This window comes from Schistocerca nitens, unplaced genomic scaffold, assembly GCF_023898315.1.
Source record: "Schistocerca nitens isolate TAMUIC-IGC-003100 unplaced genomic scaffold, iqSchNite1.1 HiC_scaffold_288, whole genome shotgun sequence".
Classification (NCBI taxonomy): Eukaryota; Metazoa; Arthropoda; class Insecta; order Orthoptera; family Acrididae; genus Schistocerca; species Schistocerca nitens.
In genome coordinates, this window is record NW_026045826.1 from 20,311 (window position 1) to 38,003 (window position 17,693).

At 52.7% G+C, this 17,693-nt stretch overlaps 12 non-coding genes and 1 pseudogene across 12 annotated transcripts; all 13 read left to right on the plus strand.

Moving 5' to 3' along the window:
- The first annotated feature begins 1,210 nt into the window (after positions 1 to 1,210).
- LOC126225704 (5S ribosomal RNA) lies at positions 1,211 to 1,329 on the plus strand. Its single transcript, XR_007543690.1, has one exon. It is a non-coding gene; the product is annotated as a 5S ribosomal RNA (ribosomal RNA).
- A 1,248-nt stretch (positions 1,330 to 2,577) lies between these two features.
- Positions 2,578 to 2,696, plus strand: LOC126225706 (5S ribosomal RNA). Its single transcript, XR_007543692.1, has one exon. It is a non-coding gene; the product is annotated as a 5S ribosomal RNA (ribosomal RNA).
- Positions 2,697 to 3,944: 1,248 nt separating this feature from the next.
- LOC126225707 (5S ribosomal RNA) lies at positions 3,945 to 4,063 on the plus strand. The gene has a single exon (XR_007543693.1). It is a non-coding gene; the product is annotated as a 5S ribosomal RNA (ribosomal RNA).
- A 1,248-nt stretch (positions 4,064 to 5,311) lies between these two features.
- Positions 5,312 to 5,430, plus strand: LOC126225708 (5S ribosomal RNA). The gene has a single exon (XR_007543694.1). It is a non-coding gene; the product is annotated as a 5S ribosomal RNA (ribosomal RNA).
- A 1,248-nt stretch (positions 5,431 to 6,678) lies between these two features.
- Positions 6,679 to 6,797, plus strand: LOC126225710 (5S ribosomal RNA). Its single transcript, XR_007543695.1, has one exon. It is a non-coding gene; the product is annotated as a 5S ribosomal RNA (ribosomal RNA).
- Positions 6,798 to 8,044: 1,247 nt separating this feature from the next.
- On the plus strand, positions 8,045 to 8,163 carry LOC126225711 (5S ribosomal RNA). The gene has a single exon (XR_007543696.1). It is a non-coding gene; the product is annotated as a 5S ribosomal RNA (ribosomal RNA).
- Positions 8,164 to 9,410: 1,247 nt separating this feature from the next.
- On the plus strand, positions 9,411 to 9,529 carry LOC126225712 (5S ribosomal RNA). Its single transcript, XR_007543697.1, has one exon. It is a non-coding gene; the product is annotated as a 5S ribosomal RNA (ribosomal RNA).
- A 1,247-nt stretch (positions 9,530 to 10,776) lies between these two features.
- LOC126225713 (5S ribosomal RNA) lies at positions 10,777 to 10,895 on the plus strand. Its single transcript, XR_007543698.1, has one exon. It is a non-coding gene; the product is annotated as a 5S ribosomal RNA (ribosomal RNA).
- Positions 10,896 to 12,145: 1,250 nt separating this feature from the next.
- On the plus strand, positions 12,146 to 12,264 carry LOC126225714 (5S ribosomal RNA). The gene has a single exon (XR_007543699.1). It is a non-coding gene; the product is annotated as a 5S ribosomal RNA (ribosomal RNA).
- Positions 12,265 to 13,508: 1,244 nt separating this feature from the next.
- LOC126225719 (5S ribosomal RNA) lies at positions 13,509 to 13,627 on the plus strand. The gene has a single exon (XR_007543704.1). It is a non-coding gene; the product is annotated as a 5S ribosomal RNA (ribosomal RNA).
- A 1,242-nt stretch (positions 13,628 to 14,869) lies between these two features.
- On the plus strand, positions 14,870 to 14,987 carry LOC126225718 (5S ribosomal RNA). Its single transcript, XR_007543703.1, has one exon. It is a non-coding gene; the product is annotated as a 5S ribosomal RNA (ribosomal RNA).
- Positions 14,988 to 16,235: 1,248 nt separating this feature from the next.
- On the plus strand, positions 16,236 to 16,354 carry LOC126225715 (5S ribosomal RNA). The gene has a single exon (XR_007543700.1). It is a non-coding gene; the product is annotated as a 5S ribosomal RNA (ribosomal RNA).
- A 1,246-nt stretch (positions 16,355 to 17,600) lies between these two features.
- On the plus strand, positions 17,601 to 17,693 carry LOC126225721 (5S ribosomal RNA; annotated as a pseudogene; the record flags this gene model as incomplete).

The window sequence follows — 17,693 nt, forward strand, 5'->3', positions numbered from 1 at the left end:
AGGCCTCTTTTTCATCTAACTTTCAGGTGTGACAAAGATGCTTCCACAAGCATTTTAAAGTACTGTATCAAACGTAAGATACGAAACTACAGTAATGAACTCAGTTTGTAGCAAGAATGCGCGAAACAAGAGTGCTAGAACGCCTCGAAAATAACAACACACTACGAATCGACAGATGAGTTCTGAAATACGTCAGGGCCTACTGTTTAGTAGCAGTGGTAAATTCCACAAAGTAAATAAATAAACAAAAAGGAAGGAAAAAAAAAAAAAAATCTGCCGTTCTCGTCCGATCACCGAAGTCAAGCAACAACGTTAGTACTCGGATCGGTGACCGCCTGGGAACTCTGGCTGCCTTCATTTTTTGCTTTTTAGTCGCTACCCCTGCCAGCCCTCTTTTCATGCTGCCTTTGCGATGTGACAAAGATGTTTCCACAGTGATTTAAAACTGTTGTATTAAGCATAAGGTACGATGTTAAGAAACTCAGTTTGAAGAAGAGTGTGCCTAGGAAGATTTCCAAAGTGTCTCTGGAAATAACAAAACAGTATGAAACGGCGAAAGTGTTCCGGAATACGACGGGGCTTATTGTTTTGGATGCTTTGTCGAACCTCCTGTGTCTTCTGTCCTTGTTTCCATGGCACGCCACAGCGCTGCTCTAGTAGCTCCCAACGGCCGCCCACGGCGTCTCGGACACGCCGGTCAGGCCCGCGCCCGTCTCGCAGATGTTTGTCGTGCTTGTGCCGTCATATGGACCGCGACCCGAGCGGCAGCGAGCGGCAGTCGAGCAAAGTCGAGACAAGTCGGGACGGAAGGGGAGGGGACAGGCGAGAGTGCACCGCGCAAATTACGCAAATATCTGAAAAGCGCGGCGCGGCGTGTGTCAGGCAGGTGAGAAAGCTTCCGTCGGTCCAGCAGGACACTGCCACACCCCGCGCGGTCCCCCCGCCGCCCGGCCACGCGCAAGCCCCACAAGATGCGTCGCCCGCGAGTGTCGGAGGCCGCACGCACCAACCAAACGAATGATAGACAGGCGGTGCAACGAGCAGCTGTGCTGTGTTGTGCGTCTCACCCACGTGGCGGCGCGCCGCACTGCGCGTCGCCTTCGAGGTGGAAGGACGTGCTTTGCGTCAAATGTGCCACGGAAAACGGCGATTGCGTGTGTTGGGAGAAGGGGCGAATGCTTCTTCTGCCGTGCGGCTACGTTATAAGGACGCCAACGGCCATACCATGTTGAATACACCGGTTCTCGTCCGATCACCGAAGTTAAGCAACATCGGGCCCGGTTAGTACTTGGATGGGTGACCGCCTGGGAACACCGGGTGCTGTTGGCTCTATCTCATTTTTTAACTTTTACGTCGCCACACCTGCGAGGCCTCTTTTTCATACTAACTTTCAGGTGTGACAAAGATGCTTCCACAAGCATTTTAAAGTACTGTATCAAACGTAAGATACGAAACTACAGTAATGAACTCAGTTTGAGCAAGAATGCGCGAAACAAGAGTGCTAGAACGCCTCGAAAATAACAACACACTACGAATCGACAGATGAGTTCTGAAATACGTCAGGGCCTACTGTTTAGTAGCAGTGGTAAATTCCACAAAGTAAATAAATAAACAAAAAGGAAGGAAAAAAAAAAAAAAATCTGCCGTTCTCGTCCGATCACCGAAGTCAAGCAACAACGTTAGTACTCGGATCGGTGACCGCCTGGGAACTCTGGCTGCCTTCATTTTTTGCTTTTTAGTCGCTACCCCTGCCAGCCCTCTTTTCATGCTGCCTTTGCGATGTGACAAAGATGTTTCCACAGTGATTTAAAACTGTTGTATTAAGCATAAGGTACGATGTTAAGAAACTCAGTTTGAAGAAGAGTGTGCCTAGGAAGATTTCCAAAGTGTCTCTGGAAATAACAAAACAGTATGAAACGGCGAAAGTGTTCCGGAATACGACGGGGCTTATTGTTTTGGATGCTTTGTCGAACCTCCTGTGTCTTCTGTCCTTGTTTCCATGGCACGCCACAGCGCTGCTCTAGTAGCTCCCAACGGCCGCCCACGGCGTCTCGGACACGCCGGTCAGGCCCGCGCCCGTCTCGCAGATGTTTGTCGTGCTTGTGCCGTCATATGGACCGCGACCCGAGCGGCAGCGAGCGGCAGTCGAGCAAAGTCGAGACAAGTCGGGACGGAAGGGGAGGGGACAGGCGAGAGTGCACCGCGCAAATTACGCAAATATCTGAAAAGCGCGGCGCGGCGTGTGTCAGGCAGGTGAGAAAGCTTCCGTCGGTCCAGCAGGACACTGCCACACCCCGCGCGGTCCCCCCGCCGCCCGGCCACGCGCAAGCCCCACAAGATGCGTCGCCCGCGAGTGTCGGAGGCCGCACGCACCAACCAAACGAATGATAGACAGGCGGTGCAACGAGCAGCTGTGCTGTGTTGTGCGTCTCACCCACGTGGCGGCGCGCCGCACTGCGCGTCGCCTTCGAGGTGGAAGGACGTGCTTTGCGTCAAATGTGCCACGGAAAACGGCGATTGCGTGTGTTGGGAGAAGGGGCGAATGCTTCTTCTGCCGTGCGGCTACGTTATAAGGACGCCAACGGCCATACCATGTTGAATACACCGGTTCTCGTCCGATCACCGAAGTTAAGCAACATCGGGCCCGGTTAGTACTTGGATGGGTGACCGCCTGGGAACACCGGGTGCTGTTGGCTCTATCTCATTTTTTAACTTTTACGTCGCCACACCTGCGAGGCCTCTTTTTCATACTAACTTTCAGGTGTGACAAAGATGCTTCCACAAGCATTTTAAAGTACTGTATCAAACGTAAGATACGAAACTACAGTAATGAACTCAGTTTGAGCAAGAATGCGCGAAACAAGAGTGCTAGAACGCCTCGAAAATAACAACACACTACGAATCGACAGATGAGTTCTGAAATACGTCAGGGCCTACTGTTTAGTAGCAGTGGTAAATTCCACAAAGTAAATAAATAAACAAAAAGGAAGGAAAAAAAAAAAAAAATCTGCCGTTCTCGTCCGATCACCGAAGTCAAGCAACAACGTTAGTACTCGGATCGGTGACCGCCTGGGAACTCTGGCTGCCTTCATTTTTTGCTTTTTAGTCGCTACCCCTGCCAGCCCTCTTTTCATGCTGCCTTTGCGATGTGACAAAGATGTTTCCACAGTGATTTAAAACTGTTGTATTAAGCATAAGGTACGATGTTAAGAAACTCAGTTTGAAGAAGAGTGTGCCTAGGAAGATTTCCAAAGTGTCTCTGGAAATAACAAAACAGTATGAAACGGCGAAAGTGTTCCGGAATACGACGGGGCTTATTGTTTTGGATGCTTTGTCGAACCTCCTGTGTCTTCTGTCCTTGTTTCCATGGCACGCCACAGCGCTGCTCTAGTAGCTCCCAACGGCCGCCCACGGCGTCTCGGACACGCCGGTCAGGCCCGCGCCCGTCTCGCAGATGTTTGTCGTGCTTGTGCCGTCATATGGACCGCGACCCGAGCGGCAGCGAGCGGCAGTCGAGCAAAGTCGAGACAAGTCGGGACGGAAGGGGAGGGGACAGGCGAGAGTGCACCGCGCAAATTACGCAAATATCTGAAAAGCGCGGCGCGGCGTGTGTCAGGCAGGTGAGAAAGCTTCCGTCGGTCCAGCAGGACACTGCCACACCCCGCGCGGTCCCCCCGCCGCCCGGCCACGCGCAAGCCCCACAAGATGCGTCGCCCGCGAGTGTCGGAGGCCGCACGCACCAACCAAACGAATGATAGACAGGCGGTGCAACGAGCAGCTGTGCTGTGTTGTGCGTCTCACCCACGTGGCGGCGCGCCGCACTGCGCGTCGCCTTCGAGGTGGAAGGACGTGCTTTGCGTCAAATGTGCCACGGAAAACGGCGATTGCGTGTGTTGGGAGAAGGGGCGAATGCTTCTTCTGCCGTGCGGCTACGTTATAAGGACGCCAACGGCCATACCATGTTGAATACACCGGTTCTCGTCCGATCACCGAAGTTAAGCAACATCGGGCCCGGTTAGTACTTGGATGGGTGACCGCCTGGGAACACCGGGTGCTGTTGGCTCTATCTCATTTTTTAACTTTTACGTCGCCACACCTGCGAGGCCTCTTTTTCATACTAACTTTCAGGTGTGACAAAGATGCTTCCACAAGCATTTTAAAGTACTGTATCAAACGTAAGATACGAAACTACAGTAATGAACTCAGTTTGAGCAAGAATGCGCGAAACAAGAGTGCTAGAACGCCTCGAAAATAACAACACACTACGAATCGACAGATGAGTTCTGAAATACGTCAGGGCCTACTGTTTAGTAGCAGTGGTAAATTCCACAAAGTAAATAAATAAACAAAAAGGAAGGAAAAAAAAAAAAAAATCTGCCGTTCTCGTCCGATCACCGAAGTCAAGCAACAACGTTAGTACTCGGATCGGTGACCGCCTGGGAACTCTGGCTGCCTTCATTTTTTGCTTTTTAGTCGCTACCCCTGCCAGCCCTCTTTTCATGCTGCCTTTGCGATGTGACAAAGATGTTTCCACAGTGATTTAAAACTGTTGTATTAAGCATAAGGTACGATGTTAAGAAACTCAGTTTGAAGAAGAGTGTGCCTAGGAAGATTTCCAAAGTGTCTCTGGAAATAACAAAACAGTATGAAACGGCGAAAGTGTTCCGGAATACGACGGGGCTTATTGTTTTGGATGCTTTGTCGAACCTCCTGTGTCTTCTGTCCTTGTTTCCATGGCACGCCACAGCGCTGCTCTAGTAGCTCCCAACGGCCGCCCACGGCGTCTCGGACACGCCGGTCAGGCCCGCGCCCGTCTCGCAGATGTTTGTCGTGCTTGTGCCGTCATATGGACCGCGACCCGAGCGGCAGCGAGCGGCAGTCGAGCAAAGTCGAGACAAGTCGGGACGGAAGGGGAGGGGACAGGCGAGAGTGCACCGCGCAAATTACGCAAATATCTGAAAAGCGCGGCGCGGCGTGTGTCAGGCAGGTGAGAAAGCTTCCGTCGGTCCAGCAGGACACTGCCACACCCCGCGCGGTCCCCCCGCCGCCCGGCCACGCGCAAGCCCCACAAGATGCGTCGCCCGCGAGTGTCGGAGGCCGCACGCACCAACCAAACGAATGATAGACAGGCGGTGCAACGAGCAGCTGTGCTGTGTTGTGCGTCTCACCCACGTGGCGGCGCGCCGCACTGCGCGTCGCCTTCGAGGTGGAAGGACGTGCTTTGCGTCAAATGTGCCACGGAAAACGGCGATTGCGTGTGTTGGGAGAAGGGGCGAATGCTTCTTCTGCCGTGCGGCTACGTTATAAGGACGCCAACGGCCATACCATGTTGAATACACCGGTTCTCGTCCGATCACCGAAGTTAAGCAACATCGGGCCCGGTTAGTACTTGGATGGGTGACCGCCTGGGAACACCGGGTGCTGTTGGCTCTATCTCATTTTTTAACTTTTACGTCGCCACACCTGCGAGGCCTCTTTTTCATACTAACTTTCAGGTGTGACAAAGATGCTTCCACAAGCATTTTAAAGTACTGTATCAAACGTAAGATACGAAACTACAGTAATGAACTCAGTTTGAGCAAGAATGCGCGAAACAAGAGTGCTAGAACGCCTCGAAAATAACAACACACTACGAATCGACAGATGAGTTCTGAAATACGTCAGGGCCTACTGTTTAGTAGCAGTGGTAAATTCCACAAAGTAAATAAATAAACAAAAAGGAAGGAAAAAAAAAAAAAAATCTGCCGTTCTCGTCCGATCACCGAAGTCAAGCAACAACGTTAGTACTCGGATCGGTGACCGCCTGGGAACTCTGGCTGCCTTCATTTTTTGCTTTTTAGTCGCTACCCCTGCCAGCCCTCTTTTCATGCTGCCTTTGCGATGTGACAAAGATGTTTCCACAGTGATTTAAAACTGTTGTATTAAGCATAAGGTACGATGTTAAGAAACTCAGTTTGAAGAAGAGTGTGCCTAGGAAGATTTCCAAAGTGTCTCTGGAAATAACAAAACAGTATGAAACGGCGAAAGTGTTCCGGAATACGACGGGGCTTATTGTTTTGGATGCTTTGTCGAACCTCCTGTGTCTTCTGTCCTTGTTTCCATGGCACGCCACAGCGCTGCTCTAGTAGCTCCCAACGGCCGCCCACGGCGTCTCGGACACGCCGGTCAGGCCCGCGCCCGTCTCGCAGATGTTTGTCGTGCTTGTGCCGTCATATGGACCGCGACCCGAGCGGCAGCGAGCGGCAGTCGAGCAAAGTCGAGACAAGTCGGGACGGAAGGGGAGGGGACAGGCGAGAGTGCACCGCGCAAATTACGCAAATATCTGAAAAGCGCGGCGCGGCGTGTGTCAGGCAGGTGAGAAAGCTTCCGTCGGTCCAGCAGGACACTGCCACACCCCGCGCGGTCCCCCCGCCGCCCGGCCACGCGCAAGCCCCACAAGATGCGTCGCCCGCGAGTGTCGGAGGCCGCACGCACCAACCAAACGAATGATAGACAGGCGGTGCAACGAGCAGCTGTGCTGTGTTGTGCGTCTCACCCACGTGGCGGCGCGCCGCACTGCGCGTCGCCTTCGAGGTGGAAGGACGTGCTTTGCGTCAAATGTGCCACGGAAAACGGCGATTGCGTGTGTTGGGAGAAGGGGCGAATGCTTCTTCTGCCGTGCGGCTACGTTATAAGGACGCCAACGGCCATACCATGTTGAATACACCGGTTCTCGTCCGATCACCGAAGTTAAGCAACATCGGGCCCGGTTAGTACTTGGATGGGTGACCGCCTGGGAACACCGGGTGCTGTTGGCTCTATCTCATTTTTTAACTTTTACGTCGCCACACCTGCGAGGCCTCTTTTTCATACTAACTTTCAGGTGTGACAAAGATGCTTCCACAAGCATTTTAAAGTACTGTATCAAACGTAAGATACGAAACTACAGTAATGAACTCAGTTTGAGCAAGAATGCGCGAAACAAGAGTGCTAGAACGCCTCGAAAATAACAACACACTACGAATCGACAGATGAGTTCTGAAATACGTCAGGGCCTACTGTTTAGTAGCAGTGGTAAATTCCACAAAGTAAATAAATAAACAAAAAGGAAGGAAAAAAAAAAAAAATCTGCCGTTCTCGTCCGATCACCGAAGTCAAGCAACAACGTTAGTACTCGGATCGGTGACCGCCTGGGAACTCTGGCTGCCTTCATTTTTTGCTTTTTAGTCGCTACCCCTGCCAGCCCTCTTTTCATGCTGCCTTTGCGATGTGACAAAGATGTTTCCACAGTGATTTAAAACTGTTGTATTAAGCATAAGGTACGATGTTAAGAAACTCAGTTTGAAGAAGAGTGTGCCTAGGAAGATTTCCAAAGTGTCTCTGGAAATAACAAAACAGTATGAAACGGCGAAAGTGTTCCGGAATACGACGGGGCTTATTGTTTTGGATGCTTTGTCGAACCTCCTGTGTCTTCTGTCCTTGTTTCCATGGCACGCCACAGCGCTGCTCTAGTAGCTCCCAACGGCCGCCCACGGCGTCTCGGACACGCCGGTCAGGCCCGCGCCCGTCTCGCAGATGTTTGTCGTGCTTGTGCCGTCATATGGACCGCGACCCGAGCGGCAGCGAGCGGCAGTCGAGCAAAGTCGAGACAAGTCGGGACGGAAGGGGAGGGGACAGGCGAGAGTGCACCGCGCAAATTACGCAAATATCTGAAAAGCGCGGCGCGGCGTGTGTCAGGCAGGTGAGAAAGCTTCCGTCGGTCCAGCAGGACACTGCCACACCCCGCGCGGTCCCCCCGCCGCCCGGCCACGCGCAAGCCCCACAAGATGCGTCGCCCGCGAGTGTCGGAGGCCGCACGCACCAACCAAACGAATGATAGACAGGCGGTGCAACGAGCAGCTGTGCTGTGTTGTGCGTCTCACCCACGTGGCGGCGCGCCGCACTGCGCGTCGCCTTCGAGGTGGAAGGACGTGCTTTGCGTCAAATGTGCCACGGAAAACGGCGATTGCGTGTGTTGGGAGAAGGGGCGAATGCTTCTTCTGCCGTGCGGCTACGTTATAAGGACGCCAACGGCCATACCATGTTGAATACACCGGTTCTCGTCCGATCACCGAAGTTAAGCAACATCGGGCCCGGTTAGTACTTGGATGGGTGACCGCCTGGGAACACCGGGTGCTGTTGGCTCTATCTCATTTTTTAACTTTTACGTCGCCACACCTGCGAGGCCTCTTTTTCATACTAACTTTCAGGTGTGACAAAGATGCTTCCACAAGCATTTTAAAGTACTGTATCAAACGTAAGATACGAAACTACAGTAATGAACTCAGTTTGAGCAAGAATGCGCGAAACAAGAGTGCTAGAACGCCTCGAAAATAACAACACACTACGAATCGACAGATGAGTTCTGAAATACGTCAGGGCCTACTGTTTAGTAGCAGTGGTAAATTCCACAAAGTAAATAAATAAACAAAAAGGAAGGAAAAAAAAAAAAAATCTGCCGTTCTCGTCCGATCACCGAAGTCAAGCAACAACGTTAGTACTCGGATCGGTGACCGCCTGGGAACTCTGGCTGCCTTCATTTTTTGCTTTTTAGTCGCTACCCCTGCCAGCCCTCTTTTCATGCTGCCTTTGCGATGTGACAAAGATGTTTCCACAGTGATTTAAAACTGTTGTATTAAGCATAAGGTACGATGTTAAGAAACTCAGTTTGAAGAAGAGTGTGCCTAGGAAGATTTCCAAAGTGTCTCTGGAAATAACAAAACAGTATGAAACGGCGAAAGTGTTCCGGAATACGACGGGGCTTATTGTTTTGGATGCTTTGTCGAACCTCCTGTGTCTTCTGTCCTTGTTTCCATGGCACGCCACAGCGCTGCTCTAGTAGCTCCCAACGGCCGCCCACGGCGTCTCGGACACGCCGGTCAGGCCCGCGCCCGTCTCGCAGATGTTTGTCGTGCTTGTGCCGTCATATGGACCGCGACCCGAGCGGCAGCGAGCGGCAGTCGAGCAAAGTCGAGACAAGTCGGGACGGAAGGGGAGGGGACAGGCGAGAGTGCACCGCGCAAATTACGCAAATATCTGAAAAGCGCGGCGCGGCGTGTGTCAGGCAGGTGAGAAAGCTTCCGTCGGTCCAGCAGGACACTGCCACACCCCGCGCGGTCCCCCCGCCGCCCGGCCACGCGCAAGCCCCACAAGATGCGTCGCCCGCGAGTGTCGGAGGCCGCACGCACCAACCAAACGAATGATAGACAGGCGGTGCAACGAGCAGCTGTGCTGTGTTGTGCGTCTCACCCACGTGGCGGCGCGCCGCACTGCGCGTCGCCTTCGAGGTGGAAGGACGTGCTTTGCGTCAAATGTGCCACGGAAAACGGCGATTGCGTGTGTTGGGAGAAGGGGCGAATGCTTCTTCTGCCGTGCGGCTACGTTATAAGGACGCCAACGGCCATACCATGTTGAATACACCGGTTCTCGTCCGATCACCGAAGTTAAGCAACATCGGGCCCGGTTAGTACTTGGATGGGTGACCGCCTGGGAACACCGGGTGCTGTTGGCTCTATCTCATTTTTTAACTTTTACGTCGCCACACCTGCGAGGCCTCTTTTTCATACTAACTTTCAGGTGTGACAAAGATGCTTCCACAAGCATTTTAAAGTACTGTATCAAACGTAAGATACGAAACTACAGTAATGAACTCAGTTTGAGCAAGAATGCGCGAAACAAGAGTGCTAGAACGCCTCGAAAATAACAACACACTACGAATCGACAGATGAGTTCTGAAATACGTCAGGGCCTACTGTTTAGTAGCAGTGGTAAATTCCACAAAGTAAATAAATAAACAAAAAGGAAGGAAAAAAAAAAAAAATCTGCCGTTCTCGTCCGATCACCGAAGTCAAGCAACAACGTTAGTACTCGGATCGGTGACCGCCTGGGAACTCTGGCTGCCTTCATTTTTTGCTTTTTAGTCGCTACCCCTGCCAGCCCTCTTTTCATGCTGCCTTTGCGATGTGACAAAGATGTTTCCACAGTGATTTAAAACTGTTGTATTAAGCATAAGGTACGATGTTAAGAAACTCAGTTTGAAGAAGAGTGTGCCTAGGAAGATTTCCAAAGTGTCTCTGGAAATAACAAAACAGTATGAAACGGCGAAAGTGTTCCGGAATACGACGGGGCTTATTGTTTTGGATGCTTTGTCGAACCTCCTGTGTCTTCTGTCCTTGTTTCCATGGCACGCCACAGCGCTGCTCTAGTAGCTCCCAACGGCCGCCCACGGCGTCTCGGACACGCCGGTCAGGCCCGCGCCCGTCTCGCAGATGTTTGTCGTGCTTGTGCCGTCATATGGACCGCGACCCGAGCGGCAGCGAGCGGCAGTCGAGCAAAGTCGAGACAAGTCGGGACGGAAGGGGAGGGGACAGGCGAGAGTGCACCGCGCAAATTACGCAAATATCTGAAAAGCGCGGCGCGGCGTGTGTCAGGCAGGTGAGAAAGCTTCCGTCGGTCCAGCAGGACACTGCCACACCCCGCGCGGTCCCCCCGCCGCCCGGCCACGCGCAAGCCCCACAAGATGCGTCGCCCGCGAGTGTCGGAGGCCGCACGCACCAACCAAACGAATGATAGACAGGCGGTGCAACGAGCAGCTGTGCTGTGTTGTGCGTCTCACCCACGTGGCGGCGCGCCGCACTGCGCGTCGCCTTCGAGGTGGAAGGACGTGCTTTGCGTCAAATGTGCCACGGAAAACGGCGATTGCGTGTGTTGGGAGAAGGGGCGAATGCTTCTTCTGCCGTGCGGCTACGTTATAAGGACGCCAACGGCCATACCATGTTGAATACACCGGTTCTCGTCCGATCACCGAAGTTAAGCAACATCGGGCCCGGTTAGTACTTGGATGGGTGACCGCCTGGGAACACCGGGTGCTGTTGGCTCTATCTCATTTTTTAACTTTTACGTCGCCACACCTGCGAGGCCTCTTTTTCATACTAACTTTCAGGTGTGACAAAGATGCTTCCACAAGCATTTTAAAGTACTGTATCAAACGTAAGATACGAAACTACAGTAATGAACTCAGTTTGAGCAAGAATGCGCGAAACAAGAGTGCTAGAACGCCTCGAAAATAACAACACACTACGAATCGACAGATGAGTTCTGAAATACGTCAGGGCCTACTGTTTAGTAGCAGTGGTAAATTCCACAAAGTAAATAAATAAACAAAAAGGAAGGAAAAAAAAAAAAAAATCTGCCGTTCTCGTCCGATCACCGAAGTCAAGCAACAACGTTAGTACTCGGATCGGTGACCGCCTGGGAACTCTGGCTGCCTTCATTTTTTGCTTTTTAGTCGCTACCCCTGCCAGCCCTCTTTTCATGCTGCCTTTGCGATGTGACAAAGATGTTTCCACAGTGATTTAAAACTGTTGTATTAAGCATAAGGTACGATGTTAAGAAACTCAGTTTGAAGAAGAGTGTGCCTAGGAAGATTTCCAAAGTGTCTCTGGAAATAACAAAACAGTATGAAACGGCGAAAGTGTTCCGGAATACGACGGGGCTTATTGTTTTGGATGCTTTGTCGAACCTCCTGTGTCTTCTGTCCTTGTTTCCATGGCACGCCACAGCGCTGCTCTAGTGTAGCTCCCAACGGCCGCCCACGGCGTCTCGGACACGCCGGTCAGGCCCGCGCCCGTCTCGCAGATGTTTGTCGTGCTTGTGCCGTCATATGGACCGCGACCCGAGCGGCAGCGAGCGGCAGTCGAGCAAAGTCGAGACAAGTCGGGACGGAAGGGGAGGGGACAGGCGAGAGTGCACCGCGCAAATTACGCAAATATCTGAAAAGCGCGGCGCGGCGTGTGTCAGGCAGGTGAGAAAGCTTCCGTCGGTCCAGCAGGACACTGCCACACCCCGCGCGGTCCCCCCGCCGCCCGGCCACGCGCAAGCCCCACAAGATGCGTCGCCCGCGAGTGTCGGAGGCCGCACGCACCAACCAAACGAATGATAGACAGGCGGTGCAACGAGCAGCTGTGCTGTGTTGTGCGTCTCACCCACGTGGCGGCGCGCCGCACTGCGCGTCGCCTTCGAGGTGGAAGGACGTGCTTTGCGTCAAATGTGCCACGGAAAACGGCGATTGCGTGTGTTGGGAGAAGGGGCGAATGCTTCTTCTGCCGTGCGGCTACGTTATAAGGACGCCAACGGCCATACCATGTTGAATACACCGGTTCTCGTCCGATCACCGAAGTTAAGCAACATCGGGCCCGGTTAGTACTTGGATGGGTGACCGCCTGGGAACACCGGGTGCTGTTGGCTCTATCTCATTTTTTAACTTTTACGTCGCCACACCTGCGAGGCCTCTTTTTCATACTAACTTTCAGGTGTGACAAAGATGCTTCCACAAGCATTTTAAAGTACTGTATCAAACGTAAGATACGAAACTACAGTAATGAACTCAGTTTGAGCAAGAATGCGCGAAACAAGAGTGCTAGAACGCCTCGAAAATAACAACACACTACGAATCGACAGATGAGTTCTGAAATACGTCAGGGCCTACTGTTTAGTAGCAGTGGTAAATTCCACAAAGTAAATAAATAAACAAAAAGGAAGGAAAAAAAAAAAAATCTGCCGTTCTCGTCCGATCACCGAAGTCAAGCAACAACGTTAGTACTCGGATCGGTGACCGCCTGGGAACTCTGGCTGCCTTCATTTTTTGCTTTTTAGTCGCTACCCCTGCCAGCCTCTTTTCATGCTGCCTTTGCGATGTGACAAAGATGTTTCCACAGTGATTTAAAACTGTTGTATTAAGCATAAGGTACGATGTTAAGAAACTCAGTTTGAAGAAGAGTGTGCCTAGGAAGATTTCCAAAGTGTCTCTGGAAATAACAAAACAGTATGAAACGGCGAAAGTGTTCCGGAATACGACGGGGCTTATTGTTTTGGATGCTTTGTCGAACCTCCTGTGTCTTCTGTCCTTGTTTCCATGGCACGCCACAGCGCTGCTCTAGTAGCTCCCAACGGCCGCCACGGCGTCTCGGACACGCCGGTCAGGCCCGCGCCCGTCTCGCAGATGTTTGTCGTGCTTGTGCCGTCATATGGACCGCGACCCGAGCGGCAGCGAGCGGCAGTCGAGCAAAGTCGAGACAAGTCGGGACGGAAGGGGAGGGGACAGGCGAGAGTGCACCGCGCAAATTACGCAAATATCTGAAAAGCGCGGCGCGGCGTGTGTCAGGCAGGTGAGAAAGCTTCCGTCGGTCCAGCAGGACACTGCCACACCCCGCGCGGTCCCCCCGCCGCCCGGCCACGCGCAAGCCCCACAAGATGCGTCGCCCGCGAGTGTCGGAGGCCGCACGCACCAACCAAACGAATGATAGACAGGCGGTGCAACGAGCAGCTGTGCTGTGTTGTGCGTCTCACCCACGTGGCGGCGCGCCGCACTGCGCGTCGCCTTCGAGGTGGAAGGACGTGCTTTGCGTCAAATGTGCCACGGAAAACGGCGATTGCGTGTGTTGGGAGAAGGGGCGAATGCTTCTTCTGCCGTGCGGCTACGTTATAAGGACGCCAACGGCCATACCATGTTGAATACACCGGTTTCTCGTCCGATCACCGAAGTTAAGCAACATCGGGCCGGTTAGTACTTGGATGGGTGACCGCCTGGGAACACCGGGTGCTGTTGGCTCTATCTCATTTTTAACTTTTACGTCGCCACACCTGCGAGGCCTCTTTTTCATACTAACTTTCAGGTGTGACAAAGATGCTTCCACAAGCATTTTAAAGTACTGTATCAAACGTAAGATACGAAACTACAGTAATGAACTCAGTTTGAGCAAGAATGCGCGAAACAAGAGTGCTAGAACGCCTCGAAAATAACAACACACTACGAATCGACAGATGAGTTCTGAAATACGTCAGGGCCTACTGTTTAGTAGCAGTGGTAAATTCCACAAAGTAAATAAATAAACAAAAAGGAAGGAAAAAAAAAAAAATCTGCCGTTCTCGTCCGATCACCGAAGTCAAGCAACAACGTTAGTACTCGATCGGTGACCGCCTGGGAACTCTGGCTGCCTTCATTTTTGCTTTTTAGTCGCTACCCCTGCCAGCCCTCTTTTCATGCTGCCTTTGCGATGTGACAAAGATGTTTCCACAGTGATTTAAAACTGTTGTATTAAGCATAAGGTACGATGTTAAGAAACTCAGTTTGAAGAAGAGTGTGCCTAGGAAGATTTCCAAAGTGTCTCTGGAAATAACAAAACAGTATGAAACGGCGAAAGTGTTCCGGAATACGACGGGGCTTATTGTTTTGGATGCTTTGTCGAACCTCCTGTGTCTTCTGTCCTTGTTTCCATGGCACGCCACAGCGCTGCTCTAGTAGCTCCCAACGGCCGCCCACGGCGTCTCGGACACGCCGGTCAGGCCCGCGCCCGTCTCGCAGATGTTTGTCGTGGCTTGTGCCGTCATATGGACCGCGACCCGAGCGGCAGCGAGCGGCAGTCGAGCAAAGTCGAGACAAGTCGGGACGGAAGGGGAGGGGACAGGCGAGAGTGCACCGCGCAAATTACGCAAATATCTGAAAAGCGCGGCGCGGCGTGTGTCAGGCAGGTGAGAAAGCTTCCGTCGGTCAGCAGGACACTGCCACACCCGCGCGGTCCCCCCGCCGCCCGGCCACGCGCAAGCCCCACAAGATGCGTCGCCCGCGAGTGTCGGAGGCCGCACGCACCAACCAAACGAATGATAGACAGGCGGTGCAACGAGCAGCTGTGCTGTGTTGTGCGTCTCACCCACGTGGCGGCGCGCCGCACTGCGCGTCGCCTTCGAGGTGGAAGGACGTGCTTTGCGTCAAATGTGCCACGGAAAACGGCGATTGCGTGTGTTGGGAGAAGGGGCGAATGCTTCTTCTGCCGTGCGGCTACGTTATAAGGACGCCAACGGCCATACCATGTTGAATACACCGGTTCTCGTCCGATCACCGAAGTTAAGCAACATCGGGCCCGGTTAGTACTTGGATGGGTGACCGCCTGGAACACCGGGTGCTGTTGGCTCTATCTCATTTTTTAACTTTTACGTCGCCACACCTGCGAGGCCTCTTTTTCATACTAACTTTCAGGTGTGACAAAGATGCTTCCACAAGCATTTTAAAGTACTGTATCAAACGTAAGATACGAAACTACAGTAATGAACTCAGTTTGAGCAAGAATGCGCGAAACAAGAGTGCTAGAACGCCTCGAAAATAACAACACACTACGAATCGACAGATGAGTTCTGAAATACGTCAGGGCCTACTGTTTAGTAGCAGTGGTAAATTCCACAAAGTAAATAAATAAACAAAAAGGAAGGAAAAAAAAAAAAAAATCTGCCGTTCTCGTCCGATCACCGAAGTCAAGCAACAACGTTAGTACTCGGATCGGTGACCGCCTGGGAACTCTGGCTGCCTTCATTTTTTGCTTTTTAGTCGCTACCCCTGCCAGCCCTCTTTTCATGCTGCCTTTGCGATGTGACAAAGATGTTTCCACAGTGATTTAAAACTGTTGTATTAAGCATAAGGTACGATGTTAAGAAACTCAGTTTGAAGAAGAGTGTGCCTAGGAAGATTTCCAAAGTGTCTCTGGAAATAACAAAACAGTATGAAACGGCGAAAGTGTTCCGGAATACGACGGGGCTTATTGTTTTGGATGCTTTGTCGAACCTCCTGTGTCTTCTGTCCTTGTTTCCATGGCACGCCACAGCGCTGCTCTAGTAGCTCCCAACGGCCGCCCACGGCGTCTCGGACACGCCGGTCAGGCCCGCGCCCGTCTCGCAGATGTTTGTCGTGCTTGTGCCGTCATATGGACCGCGACCCGAGCGGCAGCGAGCGGCAGTCGAGCAAAGTCGAGACAAGTCGGGACGGAAGGGGAGGGGACAGGCGAGAGTGCACCGCGCAAATTACGCAAATATCTGAAAAGCGCGGCGCGGCGTGTGTCAGGCAGGTGAGAAAGCTTCCGTCGGTCCAGCAGGACACTGCCACACCCCGCGCGGTCCCCCCGCCGCCCGGCCACGCGCAAGCCCCACAAGATGCGTCGCCCGCGAGTGTCGGAGGCCGCACGCACCAACCAAACGAATGATAGACAGGCGGTGCAACGAGCAGCTGTGCTGTGTTGTGCGTCTCACCCACGTGGCGGCGCGCCGCACTGCGCGTCGCCTTCGAGGTGGAAGGACGTGCTTTGCGTCAAATGTGCCACGGAAAACGGCGATTGCGTGTGTTGGGAGAAGGGGCGAATGCTTCTTCTGCCGTGCGGCTACGTTATAAGGACGCCAACGGCCATACCATGTTGAATACACCGGTTCTCGTCCGATCACCGAAGTTAAGCAACATCGGGCCCGGTTAGTACTTGGATGGGTGACCGCCTGGGAACACCGGGTGCTGTTGGCTCTATCTCATTTTTTAACTTTTACGTCGCCACACCTGCGAGGCCTCTTTTTCATACTAACTTTCAGGTGTGACAAAGATGCTTCCACAAGCATTTTAAAGTACTGTATCAAACGTAAGATACGAAACTACAGTAATGAACTCAGTTTGAGCAAGAATGCGCGAAACAAGAGTGCTAGAACGCCTCGAAAATAACAACACACTACGAATCGACAGATGAGTTCTGAAATACGTCAGGGCCTACTGTTTAGTAGCAGTGGTAAATTCCACAAAGTAAATAAATAAACAAAAAGGAAGGAAAAAAAAAAAAAATCTGCCGTTCTCGTCCGATCACCGAAGTCAAGCAACAACGTTAGTACTCGGATCGGTGACCGCCTGGGAACTCTGGCTGCCTTCATTTTTTGCTTTTTAGTCGCTACCCCTGCCAGCCCTCTTTTCATGCTGCCTTTGCGATGTGACAAAGATGTTTCCACAGTGATTTAAAACTGTTGTATTAAGCATAAGGTACGATGTTAAGAAACTCAGTTTGAAGAAGAGTGTGCCTAGGAAGATTTCCAAAGTGTCTCTGGAAATAACAAAACAGTATGAAACGGCGAAAGTGTTCCGGAATACGACGGGGCTTATTGTTTTGGATGCTTTGTCGAACCTCCTGTTCTTCTGTCCTTGTTTCCATGGCACGCCACAGCGCTGCTCTAGTAGCTCCCAACGGCCGCCCACGGCGTCTCGGACACGCCGGTCAGGCCCGCGCCCGTCTCGCAGATGTTTGTCGTGCTTGTGCCGTCATATGGACCGCGACCCGAGCGGCAGCGAGCGGCAGTCGAGCAAAGTCGAGACAAGTCGGGACGGAAGGGGAGGGGACAGGCGAGAGTGCACCGCGCAAATTACGCAAATATCTGAAAAGCGCGGCGCGGCGTGTGTCAGGCAGGTGAGAAAGCTTCCGTCGGTCCAGCAGGACACTGCCACACCCCGCGCGGTCCCCCCGCCGCCCGGCCACGCGCAAGCCCCACAAGATGCGTCGCCCGCGAGTGTCGGAGGCCGCACGCACCAACCAAACGAATGATAGACAGGCGGTGCAACGAGCAGCTGTGCTGTGTTGTGCGTCTCACCCACGTGGCGGCGCGCCGCACTGCGCGTCGCCTTCGAGGTGGAAGGACGTGCTTTGCGTCAAATGTGCCACGGAAAACGGCGATTGCGTGTGTTGGGAGAAGGGGCGAATGCTTCTTCTGCCGTGCGGCTACGTTATAAGGACGCCAACGGCCATACCATGTTGAATACACCGGTTCTCGTCCGATCACCGAAGTTAAGCAACATCGGGCCCGGTTAGTACTTGGATGGGTGACCG